General features: G+C 44.7%; 1 pseudogene; it reads left to right on the forward strand.

The window, feature by feature from the left end:
* The window catches only part of LOC135209771 (protein dopey-1 homolog), an 85,175-nt pseudogene that overhangs the window by 13,518 nt on the left and 51,376 nt on the right, over positions 1–20,281 (forward strand).

Below are 20,281 nucleotides of genomic sequence, written 5' to 3' on the forward strand. Positions count from 1 at the left end.
TCGCAGAAAGCCACTCAAGATCTTCTTTCGTCTTCGTTAAAAGAAGTTCTTACCAACCAAGTTGGTGAAGAAGACGCCAAAGGAGACTAGACCGTCGCAACAGCCCTTTCGAGGAAGAACATTCGCTCGACCCGCATTTAGGGGTAAGAGAGTACCCGCGAAAAGAGGAGCCAAGACCCCCTCTAAAGAATGAGAACTCGGTCCTCCACCCATACCAAAGACAGTGGTAGCCAGAACTTCAGGTTTTTGGGAAGTTTGGCAACAAATGAAGGCAGATCCCTGGCTGTCAACGTAGCTCGGGAAGGGTACAAGATTCCTTTCGTGAAAAGACCTCCTCTCGCAACATCTCCGAGAGCCCTCGGGGCAAAATTACAACGATTTAGAGAAGAAAGCGGCTCTGTGGGAGCAGGTAGCTTCCATGCTAGAGAAAGGAGCAATAGAACCTGTTCTGGATCACGAATCTCCGGGATTTTACAACCGTCTGTTCCTGGTTGCAAAGTCCCTCGGGAGGTTGGAGGCCAGTGCTGGACGTAAGTCAACTGAATCTTTTCGTAGAAAAGACCAAGTTCACTATGGAGACGAACGATTCAGTACTGCAGCGGTACGTCCAGGGGACTGGATGGCGACTCTGGACTTACAAGACGCATACTTTCATATTCCGATTCATCCAGGAAGCAGGAAGTATCTAAGGTTTGTGATTCAGGACAGGGTCTTTACAGTTCAAGGCCCTATGCTTCGGCCTTTGCACAAAGCCCCCTCAAGTATTCACGAGGATGATGTCCAATGTGGCGAGATGGCTACATTTAATTAGGGATCAGAGGGTCTTTGTATCTGGACGACTGGTTGATAAGATCCCAGTCGAGAAGTCAATGTCTGGAGGACGTAAGTCAAACATTGGACTTAGCAAAAGACCTAGGTCTGGTAGTGAATATGGGAAAGTCCCATTTGGGAGCCCAAACAACAGATAGTTTATTTGGGGATTCAGATATCGGCAGTGACTTTTCGGCTTTTCCGTCCCCCGAAAGGCAAGCCCCAATGCATTCAGAAAGGTGGGCAGGATTCTTTTCTAAAGAAAGACCGGATGCCTCCTGCAAGAAGAGTGGATGAGTCTACTGGGCACACTCTCTTCACTAGAGAGGTCATTTCTTTAGGAAGACTGCACATAGACCTCTTCAGTTTTTCCTGAAGGATTCATGGCCAAGGAAATCGCAACCGGATTCCTTCCAGTTTCTAATTCCGACCGAAGTAAAGGAGGATTAAAGTGGTGGCTAACTCCAGGCAGGTTAGCAAGAGGGATGTCGCTTCAGCAGAAGAACCCAGACCTCATCTTGTTTTCCGACGCGTCGGACGCGGGTTGGGGAGCGACATTAGGCCCTCAGAGGTGTCGGGGGACTTTGGAACAAGGACGAAACAAAGTGGCACATAACAGGAAGGAACTGTTGGCAGTTTTGTTTTCCTTGGCTTTGAAGCACTTCAGAGAGTTGATTCGAAACAAGACAGTGCAGGTCAACTCGGACAACACCACGGCTCTGGCATATATTCGGAAGCAAGGGGGACTCATTCTTTTATTCCCCTTTACAATCTGGCAAAAGAAATTCTGCTTTGGGCAGAAGAGGAAAAGGTCGTGATACTCACCAGGTTTATACAAGGAGAGAAGAACGTGGGTGCGGACCTGTTTTTTGAGCAGGAGAGAGCAACTTCTCTCGACGGAGTGGACGTTGCACATGGAGGTTTGCCAGAGCCTGGAAGTTGTGGGGCCGTCCGGTAGTGGATCTATTTGCGACAGCCAGAACAAAGAGGTTACCAACATATTGCTCTCCCGATTCCAGAACCAGAAGCAGTGGCGGTGGATGCGTTCTTGATGGATTGGTCAACTTAGATCTGTACGCTTTTCCTCCGTTCAAGGTGCTGGGGAAAGTGATGAAGAAGTTCAGGGAGAGCAAAGGAACGAGGATGACCTTAGTAGCCCGTTTTGGCCGGCCCAAAGTTGGTTCACAGAGGTACTGGAATGGACAGTAGAATACGCCAAGGACTCGTCCTCTAAGAGTAGATTACTCAAACAACCCCACTTCGACAGGTTTTCACAAGAATACCCTCGCTCTGGGTCTGACTGCGTTTCAGACCTATCGAACGTCTGGTCAGAGCGAGGGGATATTTCTAGAGAGGTGGCCAGTGCAGTGGCTAGAGCCAGAAGAACCTCCACAATCACGGTGTATCAGTCGAAGTGGGACAATTTCCGGAAGTGGTGTAAAAACAGGGAGGAAAGTGTCTTCATCCAGTACCTCTGTGACCCAAATCGCAGATTTCCTTCTTTACTTGAGGAAGGATTTACACTTGTCAGTTTCCGACAATTAAACAGGTTATAAGAGTATGCTAACCTCAGTGTTTAGACACAGGGATCTAGACATCTCGAATAACTTAGATCTGAGAGATCTGATTAGGTCGTTTGGGACGAAGAAACATCAGAAGGCAGGCCACCTGCGTGGAACCTGGATGTGGTCTTGAAGTATTTAACTTCTAGCAAATTCGAACCGTTAGAGGAATCCCTCTCGAGAGATCTGCTAAGAAGACTATCTTTTTAGTAGCATTGGCAACTGCTAAAAGAGTTAGTGAGCTTCAGGCCATATCGAAGAAGGTGGGATGGAGACACGGCAATGCAGTGTGTTCATTCCAAGAAGGTTTCTTGGCCAAGAATGAGGATCCAGCTAATCCTTGGCCAAGATCCTTTGAAGTTTTGGGTCTAGCTGAATTGGTCGGTAACGAGCAAGAAAGAGTTCTCTGCCCAGTGAGAGCATTGAGATGTTATTTAGAAAGAACAAAGGAGTTATCAGAGGGAGGTCTGATGCTCTGTGGTGTTCAGTTAAAGACCCCACTAGACCATGACGAAGAACGCTCTAGCCTTCTTCATGAGAGAGTTAATTAAAGAGGCTCATATGTTGTGTGAAGAGCAGAGCTTTGGTATTTTGAAAGTGAAGGCTCATGAAGTCAGGGCAGTGGCGACTTCATTAGCTTTTAAAAAGAATTTAGCCCTCAAGGAAATTATTGAATCAACATATTGGAGAACTAATTCAATATTTGCGTCTCATTATCTTAGGGAGTTCAGACAACCTTCGATAATTGTCAGACGCTAGGTCTATACGTGTCCTCGGCGGGTACAGTATTGGGCAAAGGAGTTACTACCCCATAACCTTCTTGTAAGCTAGTTGTTTTTATTAGGTGATGGTGTTTGTGTTTCTTGGTCGTCTGAGAAATGCGGTACTTTTCTCAGTTGTGTTAGTATTATCGGGTGATGGTGTGTGTGTAGTTCAGGTAAATGATCTGTTACTAGCTTGAATGCCGTGGCATAAGAGGGCTGTAAGGATCTGTCAACACATTGGTCACGTCCAGTTGTCAGTTCCAGTCTTAGCTTCTTCAACAGACAGGGACACTTCCTTGTTGAGAGCTAACTAAGGTTTAAGCAGGCTTAGAGGCAGGACCTATGAAGTCAGCTACCTTAGCAGGTAAGGAACCTGGAGTTTAATAATATTTTAATAATATTTTATACTCTAAGAATGTTGCTGTCCTTGACCCACCTCCAAATGTGTCAATCAGCTATATATATACCTGCCAGGTAAGTGTCATACATTAAAATGAAGTTTTTATGATAAAACGAAGTTTTAATAAGTTTAATGTATACTTAACCTGGCAGGTATATATAATTTAAATTCACCCACCCGCCTCCCCTCAGGGGACAGGGTTCAGAGAAAATCTGGCCCAATTGGGAAACGGTTCTAGCGCTAGCGCCACGGTAACGGGGTGGTGGTTGCCTGAACTACAATAGGTTACTAGCGATTGCGCGAGTTTTGAAAAAAAATTTCTGCCAGGTGGAACAGAGAATATAGCTATATATATACCTGCCAGGTAAATATACATTAAACTTCGTTTTATCATAAAAACTTCATATTTCTTCCTTGAGCAGTGAACTATTCACATATGTAAATGTGATGGTGTAGACAATTTTAATATGTTTTATAAATTGTCATTGAAGATGTTAATGTTCAGTGGTATTACTTCTGTTATGAATTGACCTTTTTGTTTTTGTACTCCATTGTGTGAGTGTGATTTTACACTCTGTAGTCTTAGCTCTTGCTCTTCTTAATTACAAAAGCACTTGGTGTAACCATTAAACATTAAATTAGTTGAATGACAGGGTATGGCTAACAAAAAAAATGTAAGAGTTTTTTGGTAAGATCTTTGTTATATTTGATGTACTATACTACTGAATATTTTTATGATTATAGTTTTTTTCTGCTTTTTCAGAATGAGTGGATTGAGTCTTGAAGAATATGATTTACTCGCGATTCAAAAATACCGTGCCTATGTGGCAGCGGTTGATAAGACACTACGCAACTTTGAAAATACTAGCGAGTTGGGCTGATCTCATATCCACACTTGGAAAACTTAATAAGGCAAGACTTTTACTCTTCCTTCCTTGCATATATGTATATTGCTTGCATGTACAGTATTTTGATATTGTGATACATTATCTTGGTGCATTGCTTTGTATAGTATTTCTTTGTGGAAGGGATTGTTTAATGAATTTACAACAATGCCCTCATACTTGATGTTGCCTAAGCTATAAAATTAGTGTATAGAAGTAAAATACTACAAATGCATTACTCACAGTATAAGTAATTGGGGGTTAGGCTACTGTGTTACTATAAATTGCCATGATAATCATTAATATACTATACCTGATTGGGTGTTCATCTAAAGTTATTTACAAATGTTTTCCATCTTTTATAATTTTTCGCTCAAAACTCCCTTTTTATATATGCAAGTGACTTGCCAGGTAATTACATTGGCAATAATTTCTAACTTTCACAGCAGCTTAAGTTAAAAAAATTTACGGTAAAGCACTATTGTTTTAGTGTAGGTAACTTACCTTGCTCACTTTGGCGAAGAATAGATACAACACGACTCAGGAGCTCAATTTGTTCCTGCTGCTCATCGACTAAAACATCAGTTTTTGAAGTAGCTCTTTTGTTTTACCGGTTGATTGCAGAGTTTGCTGACGTTTGGTGAAGTAAACCTTTTGTATTTGGTAGTACTAAAGGGGGTGACTAACTTGTCCCACCAATGCTCCTAAACTTAGGTCCCTGCCAGACTCCCCTAACCCTGGAGGAGGCAAACCAAACATTCAAGGGAGGGTGATGTGGTTTGCCCACTGGTAGTTAAACCCCTCAACTGAGCCTGTGCATTCCCAGGACTCTGGGGACAGCCACTGGAAAGGCGTCCAAGTGGAGGTGCATGCCTTACCATCCTGTGGCTCTGATTCCAACTCGAGCAGAAGGGGAAGTTGAAATTTTTCTGAGTTTCCCAGGCCATTGAAAAGACCTGAGCTCCTGAACATGCTCCCCCCTTGCTGTCAGTGTGCTAGAGATCTGGACCATAGTCTGCAACCTTCATGTAGTTTCTGGAGCAGAAAAGCTTTGCAACGTCTCCCGAATATTTTGTGCACAAGCGTTTGGTTATTAGTGTTCCGAGCACCGTGAGTGATTGTGCAGTGACAGCTGTGTGCTCAGGGGAGAGGAGAGTGAAGTGTATGTTTCCAAGCGCTCTGCTGGCTTCAGGTGGCCAGCTAGCGCCAAACGCTTGGTAGTAGAGCCTACAGTTGACCATTCAGTATGTGATTGTGGTAAGCGTTCAGTGGTAGATGAGCGCTCGGTGATAGGTGTCAAGCACTAAGTGTTTATTGATCGCCCAGGTGTTAAGCACTAAGTGTTTATTGAGCGTCCAGCCAGCTCTGTATGTATGATAGACCCCAGGGTGCACGGGGGAGCCGAGCTCACAGTGCAAGTCAAGCGCTCTGAGCTTGTGTTGACACCAAAGTGTCTTACTTCCGATCATGCGCTTAGTACTGAGGACTACTCTTCGAAGCGATCAGTGTTAGACTGGCCTTCGGAGTGTTCTCCAGTGTTGGATGGTTCATCGTTTTCGTTAAATTCACTTTTTCTTCTCACCCCATACAACGACTCATCCTCCTGCTCCTTTGGCGCCACCATCTGCCAATATTTTGGTGCCTCATGTGGCTTGCCATGAGCACCCTGTGCAGTTGAATGCATCACGTTTGAATGTTCCTGCAGCGCAGCACTCAGCATTAGACCCGATCCAGCAAAGAGGAAGAAATCATGGGCTTAGGTAAAAAACTGGCTCGGGAGGAGGAGAGCAAAGCAAACGTCCGCTTTCCAAGGTGGTTGAAGAAAAACTAAAGCGTCACTGAGTTCAAGCATGGTCTCTGACTTTATTCCACCTCGGCTACATATCAGATGACATGGCAAGAGAAGTGATGGACGTGGAGGTGGATGGAACACGAAGGAGAGGAAAACCTAAGACCAGGTGGAGAGATTTCATTAGAGATGATATGAAAGAGAAGGAGTATGGGAGGAAATGGACACAGGACAGAGGTAGATGAAGAGACTCATTAAAAACGGCGACCCCGAGTAGGGATAAAGCTGGGAAAGGGAAGAAGAAGAAGAAAGGAGATGTGGGAAGCACAGAGGGGGGTGGGGGGACCAGTGATGGAGATATGGGATAGACAAGTGAAGAGAGCATTAAGTAAAATGAAGAATGGTAAAGCACCGGGTCCATTGGAGTTTTAAATTGAAATTATCAAATTACTCTATTAGGTACAAAGTGGGAGAAATGGATGCTGGATTTATTAAAAGCTATATGGAAAAGGGAAGAATGCCAAGGGACTGGGAGGGGGTGAGTCTAATGGGTATACGTATATATACAAGCAGAAGGGAGATGTCATGCATTGTTGTAACTACAGAGGAATTTAACTACAGAGCATGGATTGAAAGTTTTAGAATACTGGATGAGAGATTAAGAGAGATTGTAAAGATCAGGAAATAGCAACATAGATTCATGGGAGGAAGAGGAACAGAGGATGCCATCTTCATAATAAGACAGCTACAGGAAAAGAGGCTAGAGGGAATCCAGTAGCTCAGTTGGGGAAACAGAAAATTTTGAAGTTAGTGTTGGATTACTCCAGGGGTCAGCATTAAGCCCATTTTTTTTTTGTACTGGTCATGGATGTGTGGGGTGAAGAGATCAGGAATGAAGTGCTGTGGGAGTTGTTGTATGACGATCTAGTAATTACTGCAGAAGATGAGGAGACTTGCAGAGAAGGATTTGGGAGTGGCAGGAGTCTCTAGAGAGGGGTAGCTTAAAGGTGAATGTGAATAAAACTCAGGTTTTGATTAGTAGTAGGGAATAGAGAGACAGAATAGTATAGTACAAGAAAGAAGAGGCTCGATTATAAAACAGGCGGAAAAGTTTCAACACGTAGGCTCTACTTTAAGCCAAGAGGGAGGATGTGGTTGAAGTTGACAGTAGGATTCAAGTGGCTTTGGGGAAGTGGAGAGATGTAGCTTATGTGATAAGAAAAATGCCAATCAAGCTAAAAGTCAAGATCTGTAGCACAGTGATAAGACCATTGGTTAATGTATGGCTTGGAAACATGGGCTCAAAGAAGAAAAGATGAGCTTATGGGAATATCACTGCTTGAGTGATTGGAAAATGATAAATAAGAAGAGCAGGCTTAGTAAAGATAACGGTGATTAGAGAGTTACGATTGAGATGGTATGGGCATATGTTAAGGATGGATGACAATGAGGGAGTGAAGAGGGCCTGGGAGGATCCTGTTAGAGGAAGAAGATCGAGAGGGAGACAAAGAAATAGATGGTGAGATAAGGTGAAGGAAGATATGGAGAGAAAAGGTTTGGTGGAGGATGATGCCTTTGGTAGAAGGCAGCGGTTGAAGGCGCATCAGGCAACCGGCCCTTAATGTAAGGATGACGGTGAGAAAGAACGATGAATGATTGGGACAGTAGTTCACATTTCTCTAGCATTTAAACGCAAGTCTGTCACTCTTCACAATTCCTCAGTCTACATACTGGAAATGTAGATCCATTTTTGCATCTCATTACTTGCGAGGTGTGGAGGGTATGTATGAAAACTGCCGTACGTTAGGACAGTTTTCCATGGCTGGTATGATATTGGGGGAGGAAGAATAAGAGTAGTATGTCTTTTAGTCTCTATCTCCTTGCCTTGGGTTTTAGGTGATTGAGTTATGGGAAGCCTGGGGTACGACGTACCTAGAGTACCCACCAGTCATTGGATTTATTTTAATGGTTGGGTAGTGTTTTTTAACAATTTGTAGTTATAGTAAAAAAGTGATCTGGTAATTTTCTTTTACTGTGGCCAGTATGTCGTCTGGTTTCATCTACACCCTTCATTGTAGTCCCACCTGGTCTGTGGTGGAAAACTAGAAAATTTCATACAATGAACTTACCTGTAAGATATATACTTAGCTACGACTCCGTCGTCCCCGACAGAAATTCAAATTTCGCGCCACTCGCTACAGGTAGGTCAGGTGATCTACCGGCCTGCCCTGGTGGCAGGACTAGGAACCATTCCTGTTTTTCTATCATTTTTCTCTGTCGCCGGTGGTATCAACATTGTTGTTACTACCTCCTGACTGGAATTCGCTTTTCAAGACTTTGATCAACTTTATTGGATTTCTTGGTGACGTACTGGACGTTGTTTTGGCATTTGCTACCGTGGACTGGATTTGGACTTGCTTTTGATTTTTTCTGCTAGAATGTCTGATTCAAGTGTTAGTGTGAGAGTGTGTGTGAATGTAGGCTGCAAGGTGAGGATACCGAAGGCTTCGGTTGAGTCCTCACACTGTATGTCGTAAGTGTAGGGGGTTTGACTGTTCTTTAGCTAACACCTGTAATGAGTGTGAAAAGTTGAATGCTAATGAATGGAAGACTCTAACTTCTTGCTTGAAAGAAGTTAGAGAGGGATAGAATTAGACGGGCTGCATAGAAGGGTGTGAGTACAAGGCCTATTGAGCCTTTTTCTGAGTCTAACTCTCCTGTAATTAATGATTTTGATTCTCCCTCTGTATCTGAACCCTCACAGGCTTTGCATTCGGATTCGGCTTCTGAAATCGTCAATCTGAAGGCTACTCTTCGTTAGATGAAGACAAAAATGGCGGCCATGCAAGGTAAGGGAAGTGATAGTGATTTCCTTAGTGAAGTGAGTGTTCCAGTGTTGTGGAGGGGGCGTCTGACCGTCCCTGCGATGCTCCAGGCCTAGACCTCTTCCAAACTCACATACCCAGAGGAGAAGGAAAGTCGAAAACCGTACGGAGGTTGTGGGAATCCCCAACGGTCAGGCGTCCCTTCAGCAGCTCTGTTTCGCTACAGACTGCTCAGGACCGCTTTAATAGAAGTCCACGAGATTGTTTTCTCGGTACGTCCCGGTTATTCTTCCTTCACCTAAACGAGGTGGGGGAAGGACTCTCGGATATAATCTAGGCCCCATGAAAAGGCACTGGAAAGAACCCGCGTTTGACTCGAGCCCAGAGCGCTTCTCGGAGGAAGCCCCCTCTTCTATCAAAAGGCTAAGATGGTCTCGACGTCTCCTCGATCGGTAGTTGAAGATCGCACACCTTCGAGGTCTCTCCGCTTCTTCTATTGAAGAGGACGCTGGTGTGGCTTCCAAGAAGATATTGTTAGCTGTGCAAGAACAGTTAAGCCTCTTTTATCGGAGTTCTTTCGAGGGATCCCCCTCGCAAGAAGGACGCTAGACTTCCTATTAAGAAGTCTCGTCTTCTTTCGCCTGCCAGACGTGAAGCGTCCTCCAGGCATGAAGAGCCTTACAAGCGCGAGACGTCTTCCAGGCGCGAAGATTCTAACAGGCGTCAGGAGCTATCCGAGCGCGTTGCTCTAGACAAGGATACTCTCAGGCGCGAGGCGCCAGCCAGGCGCGAGGAGTCAGCCAAGCGCGAGGCGCCAGCCAGGCGCGAGGAGTCAGCCAAGCGCGAGGCGCCAGCCAGGCGCGAGGAGTCAGCCAAGCGCGAGGCGCCAGACAAGCGCGAGGCGTCAGCCAGGCGAGACGCCAGCCAAGCGCGAGGTGCCAGACAAGCGCGAGGCGCGTCAGCCAGGTGAGAGACGCCAGCCAAGCAACAAGCTCCAGCCAAGCGCGAAGCGCCAGCCAAGCGCGAAGCGCCAGCCAAGCGCGATGCGCCAGCCAAGCGCGAAGAGCTTGCCAGGCGTGAGAAGTCAAGCAGACGCGAGACAACTAGTAGACTTGAGAGAGAATCTGTTCACTCGATGAGTCCCTCTCCTAGTAGGAGTTTGTCGCCAGGTAGATGAGAGAACCTTGGTGAAGATCCTATCGTAGTTACAAGCCGAAATCCTCCGCACGGTGTGGACGTAGATTCGGAAGACGAGACTAACGGTAGAGAAGGCTTCTCTAACTATAGTTTTGACAGACCTTCTTTGCAAGAGTATGGAGATTCGTTGACTCCTGCTGCTGCTCCTTCGCCTCAATCTCTTTTTTTCGAGTGTTGATCGTACCTAAGTCTTCGTCGGTTTTTGAAGATGAGACCGACTATCTCTATGAAAAGAGCTCTACAGTCGCTTGACAAGTGGATGTTGTCAAAGAAGGAACTGGTCAGAACCACCTTCTGTATGCCTCCAGCCATACTTTCTGGAAAAAGAGGTGTGTGGTACCGAACTGGGGAGAACATGGGCCTTTCTCTCCCAGCATCGGCTGAAGCGGACTTTTCAACCTTGGTTGATTCATCGCGTAGACACGCTTTGAACGGAGCTCGTGTGACTTGGGCGATTTCTGAGACTGATCATCTCCTCAAGGGACTCTTCCATATTTTGGAAGTATTTAATTTCCTAGACTGGTCCCTTGGGGTGATGTCTAAGAAGGCTCATGACTCGGAAGGTCTAGACCCCGAAGTCATTCTTAGTATAATGTCATGTATTGACAAGCAGTACAAGACGGATCGGGAGAAGTCTCCTCCCTCTTTGGAGCGGTACTCCTTAAGAAGAGGAGTATTTTTAGTGCCTTCTTAACCAAGGCGGTTTCACACTCACAGAGAGCAGCCCTGGTTTTCGCTCCCATGTCAGACTTCTTGTTTCCTTCTCAGTTAGTGAAGGACATTTCTCGCTCACTGACTGAGAAGGCGACACAAGATCTTCTCCTTCAGACTGCAAGAAGAAGAGACCCCTGTTGCGGTTGACAAGAAAGGACCTACTTCTATTGTTCAGCCCTTTCGAGGAGGCCCTCCTCCAGAGCTCCCTCAAAAAGGAGAGGTCCTGAGAGGAGAGGTAGAACTACTTCCCGTCCCTTTAAGAAAGGGAAGTGAGACAGCCAACCTCCAAACACCAGTGGGTGCCAGGCTTCTCGAATTTTGCGACGCCTGGACATTCATAAACTCGGACGCCTCTTCGATGTCTATAATCAGGAAGGGAATATCTTATCCCCTTCCAGGACAGTCCTCCCCTAACGACTATTCCGCGGGAACTGTCAGCCAGATACAGGGACCCCTGTACTGAGGGATACTCTTCGTCTGATGGTGGATCAAATGTGGGACAAACGAGCTATAGAATTAGTACTGGAGCAAAACTCTCCGGGGTTTTACATCGTCTTTTTCTGGTTGCGAAAGCCTCGGGGGGGGCTGGAGACCGGTACCAGACGTCAGCGCTCTGAACAAGTTTGTTCTAAAGGAGAAGTTCTCTATGGAGACTTCGGCCTCAGTCCTTGCGGCTTACGACAAGGAGATTGGATGGTGTCGCTGGATCTCCAGGACGCTTATTTTCATGTCCCGATTCACCCTTCTTCGAAGAAGTACCTCCGTTTCATGACGGGAGGAAGGATCTTTCAGTTCAGGGCCTTGTGTTTCGGCCTGTCCACAGCTCCTCAGGTCTTCACAAACCTGATGAAGAATGTGGCGAGGTTTCTTCACCTCAAAGGCGTCAACATCTCTCTATATCTGGACGATTGGCTCATCAGGGCCAGAACAGAGAGACAGTGTTTGGAGGACCTTTCTTTGACCCTAGACCTGATAAAGTCATTGGGACTACTCGTGAACCTCGAGAAGTCACAGCTGATCCCCAGACAGAACTTAGTCTATCTGGGATTCAGATGGATTCTCGTGGGTTTTCGAGTATTTTTCTTCGCAAGAGAGAATCGTGAGAGGCTTGGAAAAAGTCTCTCTCTTCTTAGGAAAGAACGAACTTCGGCGAGGGAATGGTTAAGCCTTCTAGGGACCCTTTCCTCGCTCGAACAGTTCTTTCCTCTAGGAAGACTTCATCTTCGTCCTCTTCAGTTTTTCCTAAGGAGATCATGGAATTGGAAGACGGGACTTCTCTCCGACAGTTTTTCTCCTTCCAATGGAAATGAAACCACACCTGCAATGGTGGTTGTCCCCTCTAAAAGAGAACAAGGGAATTTCTCTGGAAGTTCCGAACCCAAGCCGAGTGTTATATTCAGACGCATCGGAGAAGGGTTGGGGAGCAACACTAGGACCGAGAGAAGTGTCAGGCACCTGGAAGCCAGCACAGGTGTCCTGGCACATAAATTGCAAAGAACTTCTGGCAGTACACTTGGCTCTAAAGTTCTTCGAACCTTTTGTGACAAACAGTGTGGTCCAAGTGAATGTGGACAACACTACCGCCCTTTCCTACATTCGGAAACAAGGAGGAACACACTCCTTGTTCCTATACGAAATAGCAAGAGATCTGCTACTTTGGACCTCCCAGAGGAACATCTCCCTCCTGACAAGATTTGTTCAGGGTACGAGAAACGTCAGGGCAGACAGACTGAGCAGGAGAAGCCAGGTCCTTCACACAGAGTGGACCCTTCATTCAGAGGTGTGTCAGTGTCTTTGGGATCTTTGGGGCACTCCTCATGTAGACCTGTTCGCCACATTCCTTTCCAAAAGGCTGGAAGTCTTTTGCTCAGTGGTGGAAGACCCAAGAGCTCTCGTGGTCGACGCCTTCCTGCTAGACTGGTCTCATGTAGACGTGTACGCTTTCCCCCCTTTCAAAATCCTGGGGCAAGTGTTGAGAAAGTTTGTAGCGTCCAACGGAACAAGAATGACCCTGATAGCCCCTTTTTGGCCAGCGCAGGATTGGTTTGCAGAGGTGCTGGAGTGGACAGTAGACTTCCCCAGATCCCTTCCAAGAAGGATGGATCTTCTCAGACAGCCACACTTCGAGAGGTTTCATCAAAACCTCCCCGCTCTCGCTCTGACTGCCTTTTGACTATCGAAAGACTTGTCAGAGCGAGGGGGTTTTCTCGCAAAGCTGCAAGCGCTATCGCTAGAGCCCGCAGAGCTTCCACTAGACGAGTCTATCAGTCTAAGTGGGAGGTTTTTAGAAGGTGGTGTAAGTCTAAGAAGTTGTCCTCCTCCAGTACCTCTATAACCGAAATCGCTGATTTCCTTTTGTTCCTGAGAGAGGACTCTCACTTGTCTGTATCTACTATAAAAGGATACAGGAGCATGCTTTCGGCAGTCTTCAGAAATAGAGACCTAGAGCTTGCTGATAATAAAGATCTGCACGACCTTATTAGATCGTTTGAAACAACAAAGTCTAAGGAACTAACTCCTCCCAGCTGGAACCTGGATGTAGTTCTCAAGTTCCTTTCGTCTGAAAGATTCGAGCCTCCTCATTTAGCTTCGTTTAGGGATTTAACGAGGAAATGCTTGTTTCTCTTATCTTTGGCGACAGCCAAAAGAATTTGTGAACTTCACGCCCTTGAAGATGAAGTCGGCTTCAACAGAGACTCGGCCTTCTGCTCGTTTAGAACACTTTTTCTAGCGAAAAACGAAAACCCCTCGAATCCCTGGCCCAAGAGATTCGAGATTAAAGGCTTATCGAGTCTCGTGGGTAGAGAAACAGAAAGGTCTCTTTGCCCTGTAAGAGCCTTGAAGTTCTACTTACAAAGGAAGAAACAAATGGGAGGCTCTAGGCAAGGTCTTTGGTGTTCGATTAAGGACCCCACAAGAATCATGTCAAAGAATGCATTAGCTTTCTTCATAAGGAGCGTCATTACAGATGCTCACAAGTTCTGTCCTGACGACTCTTTTCCACTCTTAAGAGTAAAAGCTCATGAAGTTAGAGCAGTGGCGACGTCTCTCTCTTTTCAGAAGAATATGTCGCTAAAGAAAATCCTTGATACGACATATTGGAGGTGCAACTCGGTATTTGCATCTCACTATCTTAAAGACGTTCGCGTGACCTACGAGAAATGTTTTTCTCTGGGGCCTTTCGTATCGGCGGATACGATACTGGGTACGGGAGCAAACACCAATCCTTAACTTTGTACATACCTTCTACTAGATATGTTCTAGATTTCTGCTGACAAAGAGGGCTCGGTGCTGCACAGGCGGCCAGTCACTGTTGTTCAGTAAGGAACTCTTGTGATATCTTTTGGAGGAGTATTAAAATTTTTTTTTTTTTTTTTAAATTTTTTTTTTTTTTTTTTTTTTGGAATTTTTGTATGAATGCGTATTAGCTTTTCGAGTTATGGTTGTTTGTAATGAGTTCGGGGATAACTCAGAACAATTCTTTATACTAACATGGTGGTTAGGATCAGGTGGTCGGGATTGGTTGTGTGCTCCTTCATAAGGTGTGTTGTCATAGAAGTGGTCCAGTACCCATTGACAAAGTCCTTTCAGGCTCTGCCGAGTAAGCGGTTCATATACCCATCGACAGACCCACAAGAACTCTTAGCCATAGATCACATATCTCGCTAAAGTCTTGAGGTGATGCAGACTACCGGGCAACAGCCACGAAGTCTACCACCTATCAGGTAGGAACCAAGGTTTTTCTTTTATACCTACAACATATGTTGTTTACCACCAGTCTATTCCATTTTAGCTGTCTCTTACCCTCCACCAAAGGGTGCCAATCAGCTAAGTATATATCTGACAGGTAAGTTCATTGTATGAAAATGATATTGTTATAATACAATAAAGTTTCATACATACTTACCTGGCAGATATATACGATTAATGGCCCACCCAGCCTCCCCGCAGGAGACAGGTGGAAGAGAGAAAATATGATAGAAAACGGGAATGGTTCCTAGTCCTGCCACCCAGGGCAGGCCGGTAGATCACCTGACCTACCTGTAGCGAGTGGCGCGAAATTTGAATTTCTGTCGGGGACGACGGAGTCTTAGCTAAGTATATATCTGCCAGGTAAGTATGTATGAAACTTTATTGTATTATAACAATATCATTTCAATGCCTAATGATGGAGGGTTTATTGCAAAAGTATCAGAAGTTTCTAGTCTGGTAGTCTGGTGTGGTTTGATGAGTGGGTTTTTGATGATGTCAGCATAAGATTAATCTCTCTCTCTCTCTCTCTCTCTCTATCTCTCCTCTCTCTCTCTCTCTTCTCTCTCTCTCTCTCTCTCTCTCTCTCTCTCTCTCTCAAATTATATGGTACTGCTCTCTTTACGTAAAAAAAAAGTGCCAGCTTTATCAGCAAGTAGTCATTTCAAAGTACGTATATGAATTGTACTGTACTGTGTGATTTGGTAAAATTTAATGTATTCTTACTAAATTATAACCACATTATTACAATGTACTTTCCAGAAAATACAGTACATTTGTTTCATGATACTTACCTGTCCAGATAATATAATATAGCTGAATTCTCCGTAGTCCGACAGAATTTCAAAAATTACGACACACGCAGTGGGAGGCCAGGTGGTTAGTACCCATTCCCACCACTGGGAGACGGTTATCAGAAACCATTCCCATTTTCTATTCAGATTTTCTCTGTCGCCGGTACTGTCAACACCGGTTTTCAGTACCTCCGTCGTTGGATTTCGTAAAATTTCGTTGCCACTGAGTATTTTGATTGTCTTTTGGTTTTTTTTTGACTTGGATTTGTGGCTAGGCATACGCTATTGTGGACTGTTTTGAGTTTTGCTTGACAGAGGGGCGAACAGCAACTCTGCCCTCTGTGAGGGAGAAACAGACTTAGCTGAGGGAATGGATGAGTCTGCTGGGGGACCATTTCCCTCGCTGGAGAAGTTTGTTTCCCTGGGGAGACTGCATCTCAGACCACTCCAGTTTTTCCTTGCGGAGAACTGGGAGAACAAGGAGGATCTGGAAGTGACTCTGAGGATCTCCCAATCTGTAAAGGATCACCTAAGGTGGTGGCTCGACCCCGCAAAGCTGGCAGAAGGTGTTTCTCTCAGCCTTCAGAGCCCCGACCTAGTGTTGTTTTCCGACGCGTCCACGTCGGGATGGGGAGCAACACTAGGGGGGGAAGTGTCAGGCACCTGGAGAGGGGAACAGGTATCCTGGCACATAAATCTCAAAGAATTGGGGGCAATTCTTTTGGCACTCCAATTCTTCGAGGACCAAGTTTCAGGCCGAGTAGTCCAGATCAACTCAGAACAACCACAGCTCTAGCGTACCTCAAGAAACAGGGAGGAACACACTCTCGGTCCCTGTTCGGCCTAGCAAGAGAGATCCTGCTGTGGGCCCAGGCACGGAATGTAACGATTCTTACAAGATTCTTTGCAGGAGTGGAGAACGTCCGTGCGGATCTACTCATTCGGCTACAACAACTGCTTCCGACCGAATGGACCCTTCACCAAGAGGTATTGTGACATCGAGGACGAAGAGGCTTCCTCTATACTGCTCCCCTGTATTCGATCCAGGAGCAGTAGCGGTAGATGCCCTCCTCTGGGATTGGACGGGGATGGACGTATATGCCTTTCCCCCGTTCAAGATCTTGGGAGAGGTCATCAGGAAGTTTGCGGCGTCAGAAGGAGCAAGGATGACGATCGCCCCGTTTTGGCCTTCGAGAGAATGGTTCACAGAGGTCATGACCTTCGTAGTGGACTTCCCGAGGACACTACCTTTGAGAGTTGATCTACTCAAACAGCCCCACTTCGAGAGGTACCACAAAAACCTCCCTGCTCTGAGTCTGACTGCGTTTAGACTATCGAAAGGTTGGCCAGAGCGAGAGGTTTTTCAAGATCAGTGGCAAGGGCTATTGCCAGTGCAAGAAGAGCTTCCTCTAGCATGGTGTATCAATCGAAGTGAGCCGCTTTCAGGAGATGGTGTAGGAAGAAGGGCATTTCCTCAACCACGACCTCTGTGAATCAGATAGCCGATTTCCTTTTTTATCTGAGGAAAGAAGAAAAGCTGGCAGTCCCAACTATTAAAGGATATAGGAGTATGTTGTCAGCGGTCTTTAGACATAGAGGTTTGGATCTAGCAAACAACAAGGACCTTCACGATCTTTTAAGGTCTTTTGAAACCACTAAGGTGGCTCAGCCAAAGCTGCCTTCCTGGAACTTGGACGTGGTTTTGAAGTTCCTGATGTCCAGTCCATTCGAGCCTCTCCATTCTGCGACGTTGAAGGATGTGACCAGACAGGCTATTTTCCTAACCGCTCTGGCTACGGCGAAGAGAGTCAGTGAAGTTCAAGCCATCAGCAAACATATAGGCTTTAAAGGACATAATGCTGTAGTATGTACCTTAAACCCTACGTTTTTAGCCAAGAATGAGAACCCGTCTAACCCTTGGCCCAGGAGCTTTGAAATCAAGGGTATGGTGGAAATTCTTGGAAAAGAGCCAGAGAGAGTCCTGTGCCCTGTCAGGGCTCTCAAATTTTATTTGGATAGAACGAAGGAAAGTCGAGGTCCTTCGGACAATCTGTGGTGTTCGGTGAAGAGGCCAGACTTGCCAATGTCGAAGAATGCACTGGCGTTCTTCTTAAGGAATACTATTAAGGAGGCTCATACAAACTGTCAAGATAGTGATTTTAAACTGTTGAAAGTAAATGCTCACGAGGTGAGGGCGATTGCAACCTCAGTGGCATTTCAGAAGAATATGGCACTCGGTGACATTCTGGGTGCCACCTTATGGCGAAGCAACTCGGTGTTGGCTTCACACTACCTGAGAGATGTGAAAACGACATATGAGAACTACTGTTCGCTAGGGCCATACGTTTCCGTAGATACAATTTTGGGGGCAGAGAGTGACACTCATCCTATCCTTAAGAAAATTGTTAGGAAGTGTTTTTTAATTTTATTATTGTGTTTTTATGGTTGTTGGGTCGGCCACCAGAGGCGGACTTCCCAGTCCCTTAGCTTAAGTTATGCTATCATAACTTAGTTAGGCTTGGTCAGGTGGTTGTTTTGTTTCGTTGCCCTCATAGTATGGTCAATATGGTCTAGTCACATTGTGGTCACGCCCCCGTTGACAGATCATCTAGAACTCACCAGCTATACCTTGCTGGAGAGACTAGTAAAGCAGAAGCAGACTTGTGTGACAGTAATCACGAAGTCAGCTATGCTAACAGTAAGGAACCAAGGTGTCAATTACCTACATGTAATTTGTTTCCTAAATCCTATTCTGTCTCTTCCCACCTCCAATGATGGTATTCAGCTATATATATAATATCTGACAGTAAGTCTCATGAACAAAATGATATTATAATGATAAGATAAATTTTGTTCATACTTACCTGGCAGATATATACATTTATTCATAGTGCCCACCCACCTCCCCTCAGGGGACAGTGGCACTAGAAAATCTGAATAGAAAATGGGAATGGTTCTTGATACCCGCCTCCCAGCGGCGGGAATGGGTACTAACCACCTGGCCTCCCACTGCGTGTGTGTGTCGTAAGTTTGAAATTCTGTCGGACTACAGAGAATACAGCTATATATATATCTGCCAGGTAAGTATGAACAAAATTTATCTTATCATTAAAATATCATTTTTTGGGGAGTAGGTTGATAAATATGTAACGGAGCCGATTAGAGAGCTAAGACAGAAGCATAAAAGGTGTTTGAAATAGGGAGAGGAAATTATCTGCTTTTTTCATTGGTTGGCCGTTAATTTACATGTGCTGTACAGTACATAGAAATGTTTTTTTCTTTACATGCTTTTATTAGTTTTGAAATATCAAGTCACTTGCCACACATGAGATTTTCAGTTGATGTAATACAACAAATGTTAATTTATAGTTAAATTTATGTTGCCACTTCTTGTAATCTTCTCTCACTCTTGCCCTGTGTGCATGTGTGTGTGTCTGATTGATTAAGAGGCAAGTTTGTTAGTAACATTTTAGATATTCAGTGGCAAAAATTAACATAAAATGCAGACCTCATTTTACCTTCAGACATAGTCAAACCATATCAGTGGATGAAAATATACTTATAAAATTCAGTGCCATACACTGTGGGAACTTCTGCTGGTAATTTGTTTCAAAATACATACCAGCAGATTGTGTGAATATTACCTCTGCTGGCCAGTTCAAAAACAGATGAAGGGGTTTCCTTGGACAGACTAAGTCAAGTCTTTGAGGCACATCTATCCATGTAATTTTTTCCACTGGTCTGATTTTATATACGTATACTTGTTTACCATGTGGAATTTTGTGAGATTTATAGTAAATGTTAAATTAACACAATTGTACTAAATTTCTGCCTAAAGAATAGATCATCCTCCCTCACTTCGTCTTCTTAAGTTGCACAAAATATAAAAGTAAATAATGTACTATAATATTTAATAGAGTTGGGTGAATCATGATGAATACATTTTTCTAAGATTGAATATCTTTCTTTGGCAGTCATTTACGTTAATTGTTGCAATAAGTTTCTCTCTTTATATTTTTAACAGGTATTATTATCCCACATGAAGTACCCTGTTGTCCCGAGGCGCATTACTATCAGCAAGCGATTAGCTCAATGCATGCATCCAGCATTGCCATCAGGGGTTCATTTGAAAGCTTTGGAGACATATGATATTATCTTCAAGTGCATGGGAACCAATCGTCTCTCTCAAGAACTTTTTATTTATAGTGCAGGTCAGGATGATTTTTGTTTGTAAAATATGACAAACTGGTCTGTCTGCTGAATGTAGTTCACATATTTGGTTTCATTTTCATTTGTGGTGTAGTGTAGTAGTATCTCAGGTCATACTTTTGGTAAAATGTTTGGGTAGAATTTTTATGACACAATTGTATGGTTATTATAGTCAAACTGTGTTTGCCTTCTTTGTTCTTGAATTAGGATGGATAAAAATTGTTTTTCAAAGAAACATGATGCAACCTAAATTGTTTATTGTACTACATTTTTTGGGTTAGTACATACTGTATATATGTTTTCTTGTCTCTTTGCAGGTTTATTTCCATTGTTCAGCAGTGCTGCAATGAATGTCAGATCTGCCCTTTTTAAACTGTGTATGAAACCCACTTTGTTCCTTTGGGACAAAGACTCCGTCCTGGACTCAATGGGTTTTTGTCAGGTATTCTGGCAGGGTTGGAAGAGGGTTCTGATCATTTAGAGAGGTATGTCTGTATTGAACACTTATTTTCATACAATCAACTTACCTGTCAGATATATACATAGCTAAGACTCCGTCGTCCCCGACAGAAATTCAAATTTC

Source organism: Macrobrachium nipponense, chromosome 38 (genome assembly GCF_015104395.2).
Source record: "Macrobrachium nipponense isolate FS-2020 chromosome 38, ASM1510439v2, whole genome shotgun sequence".
In the NCBI taxonomy this organism is placed as follows: domain Eukaryota; kingdom Metazoa; phylum Arthropoda; class Malacostraca; order Decapoda; family Palaemonidae; genus Macrobrachium; species Macrobrachium nipponense.